The sequence below is a fragment of the Hylaeus volcanicus genome, chromosome 5, assembly GCF_026283585.1.
Source record: "Hylaeus volcanicus isolate JK05 chromosome 5, UHH_iyHylVolc1.0_haploid, whole genome shotgun sequence".
NCBI lineage: Eukaryota > Metazoa > Arthropoda > Insecta > Hymenoptera > Colletidae > Hylaeus > Hylaeus volcanicus.
In genome coordinates, this window is record NC_071980.1 from 10554197 (window position 1) to 10560057 (window position 5861).

At 43.0% G+C, this 5861-nt stretch overlaps 1 protein-coding gene across 1 annotated transcript in view; it reads right to left on the bottom strand.

Moving 5' to 3' along the window:
- LOC128877203 (uncharacterized) overlaps positions 1-5861 on the bottom strand; it is a 99393-nt gene that overhangs the window by 58009 nt on the left and 35523 nt on the right. The window lies entirely within an intron of this gene.

Genomic DNA, 5861 nt, shown 5'->3' on the forward strand with positions numbered 1-5861 from the left:
GGATCTCGGAGGTTTGAATCTCCAGTGCTTTGAGTATTTCTTTTTTTAAGTAAGACTCCTATAGTTTCAATCAAAAATAGCGAAGTACCACTTTACTCTCAAACCTAACCCAGACCTAACCAATTCCTACAAATAAGAACAAAATATCCCGAGTTCGAATCACCGCATCTTATTTCTCCCTTAGTCTCCTACAAAATTCCTAACTCCTAGCGTTACCTAACCGATCGCAACCGACCACAAATACCCAACCACCGAATTCTTCAAAAATCGTTTCGCAGTGCCCCAGACCCAAAACTAAAATATCCCCGAAATAACTCGAACAATCCCCCGGTCTAAACCGATCGCGCGCGAAACAAGCGCGGATCAGCGGGACGACGGGGTCGCGGGTTATAATTAAAACGGTAATTAACGACGAACGTATTTAAATTCTATTCTGTCGACGAGTACTATTTATTGCACGCGCAGCTCGCTTCATTGGGCGAAGACCGCGTGGCTGCGAGGTGGCACGCGTGGGTGGGTCGCGATTGAACGACCAAACGAGCTCCCCCCTCCGTTTCTTTTTTTTTTTTTTTCGTGTGTGTGTGTGCCATCCGCAATTGCGAGCACGCGAACAAACACACGGCGCAAGGTGTCCGATGCAGTTACGAAAAACGGTAACGGTCGACGCTGTAACGATGGAAACAATTAAAGGTGGAACCACCCCGGAGGACATCTGCCGCGGAAAAGTACATTTGGTTCGACCGAGGGAACACTTAACGCTCGTTTCCACGGCCGAGCAATGAAAAAATGGGGACGGGGCTGGATTACAGTTGGACCAGGAGCGAAGTCGTCGAAGAAATTACAAGCGGAGACTCCCGGAGACGCGAGGGTCCGATTGTCGATTAAATTGCGAACGAATTGGGGAGCGAGTCGATTTTGTTAAATTGTGTTATTAATGGAAATTAATAGAGACGTGTCGCTGTTTAAACTTAGAAATAAACGAAGGAATTAATAGGTTGATCGCTGCGCCGTCCGAACATGGGTGACGGTGCTTTTCACTGAAGAAATAAAAAAATTCATTCTAGAAGTTAACCCTTTGCACTCGAGACTCTTTAACTATTCATTTTAACTAGTCATTACTAGGTTTAACGCAGTAAGTCGGCCAACAATAATATTTGTTTAGGTTTAATTTCTTTGGAACTGAAAGTGTCAATAGAATGTGGCTATAGAATACTAAGAAAGCAATCTCGAGTTGCTAGTAGATACCAGAAATAAAGAGTGCGAAGGGTTGAATGTCGAAGAAAATGAATTCGAACGAAGTACTCGAATTTCAACGAAGTACGAATTTCGGTACTCGCCGCAATAAATGTTTGATTACGTGGTTTCTAATAATCTACAAACGAAGTTTAATTACGGTAGAAATTTCCAAAACTGCCAATCTGGCAGTCAACGATCGGCCGAAAATGGAGAAAAATACGAGGATCGTAAGAGAAGGTGAAAAAGATTGATAGCGGGGCCAAATAAAATAGCAAGAGCGTAGGTTCGATAACGCATACAGGATGAGTCATCGTTCCCCTGTAATTAATTCCCAGAGAAGACTTTATCTGGGAGCAATTCGATCGTCCTGGCCCCCTAGGAAAGAAGATGGATACTGCGCCGTTTACGCGAAGCAGGAAGAGGGATGTTTCGTTCGACAGCCGCAAGCGGAAGCCTCGAGGCCCTCGACTCGAGGAATCTTACCCAGTTCCCGGCTGAAAGGGAATTAATTTTGAAAAGAGTCACGCGTTCTGACGTCTGCCCGATCGCCGTCGCGTCTGCTAGGGGGATTCTTTCCTCGAACGAGGGCTTTCTTTCGCGGCGTTTCCAGGACGAAGACTTTCCTTTCGATGGTGCAGCTACAGGAGACGAAGAGAGGGGATCCGAGAGAGGAACGAAAGAGCGAAGCGGGTAGCGGAAGCGGCGGGGAAGAGGAAAAGCGGAGGAGGACCAGTTCCACGCGGATGGAATACGGATCAATATCGCAGAGGTTAAAGCATCCTTCGGTTAGGCTCCTTCGATTTTGATTTCTTGCGAAGGAACCGACCCTGGAAAGAGAAAGTAGCGTTCTTTGCGTTTTACTTTTTCGCCTCTCTTTTACCCTCTTGCGAGCTCCTCGTCCGTGGACGTTTCGCTCGCCATCCTCGAGACTGTCGTGCGCAAACGGGTAATGAAATTTCGCTTCCAAACCAGCGAGTTAGCTATATTATCGCGGAGGCTGTCGCCGCTGCCGAGTGACGACCAAATTGTTACGCCTAGCAACGATAATGTTCAGGAATTTTGCCGTTGAAATCGGACAGCTATGAATAAAAATGTAATCGCGACGAAATTGTGAAAGACTGTTACAATAATCTACCTCCGAGAAAATGATTAATAGATTCCCGTGGGAGTTGTACATACAGTGGGTGTAGAAAGTATTCGTACACCGATCAATTTCCAAAAAAACTGTGTAAAATTGTAATTTAATAACTTATTTTTTATAAACAATGACATTCTACATATTCTCGGAAATCTCTAGAATAGATATTTTACAAAAAAGATAGCTATTTATGTAAGTTGCGAAACTAACAAGAAAAAAAAACAAACAATCGATGTTGAAGCAATAAGTATTCGCACAACTGTTTAAAAGTACTTTACTGGAAATTTGATGTTTTCTAATTCGTACGGAGCAATAAACTAATGTGTTTACGTTACAAACTCTACTCTAAATGGTTCGTCATAAGAATCGTGCAAGTACTAATAGCTCCTATACTTTTACCTACTTTTCGCATTATTTTTTTTTTTTTATTTGTTAATTTCACAAAATATATTAACTAGTACATGTTGTTCGGACTATATCTATCTTAGAGACTTCCGAGAATCTGTAAAATATCATTGATTATAAAAAAAGAAATTAAGAAACTACAATTTCACAGAAAAGTTTTTTGGGAAATTGATCGGTGTACGAATACATTCTACACCCACTGTATATCATGTTTTTAAGCGATCTTGGACACGTACAATTAATCGAGTCGAAAGATCGCGAGACGTTGATATTCCAATCTTTATTGGAAAATCGTATCAGAGAATAAACTGGGAGAACAAACACGCTCTAACGTGGAAGACACCACTTAAGCATCCGAATATCGTGAAACCGCCGCTAGAAATGTCCCCCGAAGACTGTTGCCGTGGAATCGTGCCAATCGCGAGTCACGTTTACAAAGACAAAGGGAAAAGGCCGATGCACGGCTCTGTTTCGGAGTTCAATGCTGGCATTGAAACGAGCAGCGTACGAGAGAGCAGTATCGAAAAAGGGAGCAAGTGTTGCACGTACGACGATTAAAGTTGCTTTGAAAATCTCTGGTGCGATTGTGCAACTTGACGAACGATACGTAACTAAAGTAATAGGGAAAAATCAAGGGAATATTATTATTATTGGAACTGTTAGGTAGCCGAATCATCATAGCAGATTTCAATAAGGTGCGTAAGGTGGTATGAAGGCAGTAATGGTAGAAATAATGCGATCTGTCCGCATATTAGAGTATTTATTGGCATTTTCCTTCTTCTTCTTCCGTTTCTTTTTTTTTTTGCGCGCATTTTATATGTAAGATCTCTCTGTACGACGAAACTGCTGAATATTTGACTAATCACTAGTGCAATGTAAACTCTAATAGGAACGTATCACGCGCTGCTAAGCGTATGGGTGTTACAAAAATTTTGGGACCTCCGTCAGTCGATTCTTCGCGTCGAGACGAATCGAAAAGTCCTTTTCCATTTTTCAATTCGAGGCTTCGTTACGGAGATAGGAGCTGTCGAAGTTTGCGTGCCCGAACGCAGCGCGATCAGCTGACTGGGATACAAAATGGCGCGCGCCAGGAAACTTCAATCGCTTGTATCTAGATAACGAAGCTTCGTACTGCGAAACGATTCCGGACTTCTCGGTCTCTTTTCTCGAGAGGAATCGATCCCGACCAAAAAATCCCTCGTATTTAACTCTCCATAAAATGTATGACTCCGATGAAAGTTATACTTTCCACCACTTATACTTCTGCAGTATTGATATGTGAAGCAGTATTGATATGTGTGAAGCTCTTAAGTGTTATACAAAAATGTAAACAGTCTTCAGCACGAACTTATTAGATGATATATCGAGAATAAAGTATATTTAAAGTAAAGTATATTTTCGATTCATTTGGAGTGTACAACGACTACGTCGTCGCATGTACCACCAGTTACCGGGCGCCCTGTATATGGGTCAGGCGGCTTGGTTTCCGGAGAATTTTCAGCGTGGTTCCCACCCGTTCGATCGAAACCTCGACCGTCTAGCTCTCAGTGGTTCTTAACCTTTTCAAGCTCACGGCACAGTTTAAAAGACTCGTAATCTTCCTAGGGCTCGTGGCACGATTTAAAGCAAGAAACCCTGTGACATTTCTCAGTCGGCGACGATTATAATACCGAGCCGCTGAGGAGACTAAAAGATATCAATTTCAATAGATCGTTAAATCTAGACCAAGTGCAGGGATTGAGAATCCCTGTTCTAATTCTACAACGTAGAACGCGGGTATCAAAAGCCTTTCAACCTAGTCAAGGATAATTCGGAAGATTCGTAATTTCGAGGTAGAAGCCGGGTAACTTTCGTTTCGATCTGTTTCGATTTATTTGAAGGTCCTGGATCACTTTTTAACCTCGCGACTCGCATCGGAAGATCTCTTCGCCTCCATGAATTTTATTTTAAGCTCGCGGACTCGGTTTACTCTGCCGCTGTTAACTTCGAGGCCAACGTTTAAGAAACGAAATAAATAAAAATCCAACGCATCATTAGCCTCCGGAAAATAACATCTGGAAATCCCCCGGTCTGGTTCTGCGACGTGGAAGGCGATATCAAAAGGGAGCCTCGGAAGCAACCGAGAACCGAAGGTCGTCTTCTTCGAACGGAACAGTATCCGGGCTTTAATCCGCTTAGGCGATACAGGGACAGAAGGGGAATACTTCTCGGGACGTCGAAGAAGCAGACGACGGAGCTTTCAAAGTAGAAAATATAAAGTATAAAGTACAATGTGGGGAAACTGCGGTAAACAGGCGAGAAGAGAGATCCGCGGGAGAGAACTGAATTCCACGGTGCTTTCCGATTCTCCGTCTGGTATATGGGTCAGGACGGTTGTTTTCTTCGAGAATTTTCTCCGCGCCCGTTTCCCTGTACCCTCGAACCCCACCGCCCTACGACTCCGTTCCACTCCTGTTCTTGCGGCAATCTCATCGAATTATGAGAAGGAAAGACCAGCGTCTGACACCTGCTTGTTTCCTGAACGCCTCCGTCGCGAGACTGTGACAACTTACGAGGACTAACTGGTAATTTCAAGCGAACGAAAATTCCCTACGGCAGTATTCTGCACCTAGTTGATAGATCGGTAATTGCGCGATTTTATTCGAGCCGTTAGATCGGCCAAAAAAGTTGAGGAACGATCACAGAACAAAATGGATAATGTTGTAGGATTTTTGTTTATTAAATTAGGAAATCGATGATGGAATATTTCTATAGGAATTCGTTTTTATGTGCACTGTATATTTCTTTCAAGATTAATACTACACGTGTTCGCCGTTGCCCTTTCTTTTCTTCCTTATTTCTACGTCACTGGGACAGTCGAATTTTTTAAAAAGTACACCTTACAGTTTTTACCCATACGGCATTTAGTTCCAAAAATATAAATCGCTGTTTAGCCAAGCTAATATATTTTCTCTTTCTCTTTCAAGCTTCTCGGAAGGACTAGAGTGCCTCAAAAACTGGATATACTCACCCCATAGTCAATCACACGTCTATTTCTCTTCTACTACGCAAGGTAGATGCACAGAAGGTGCCCAACGTACTT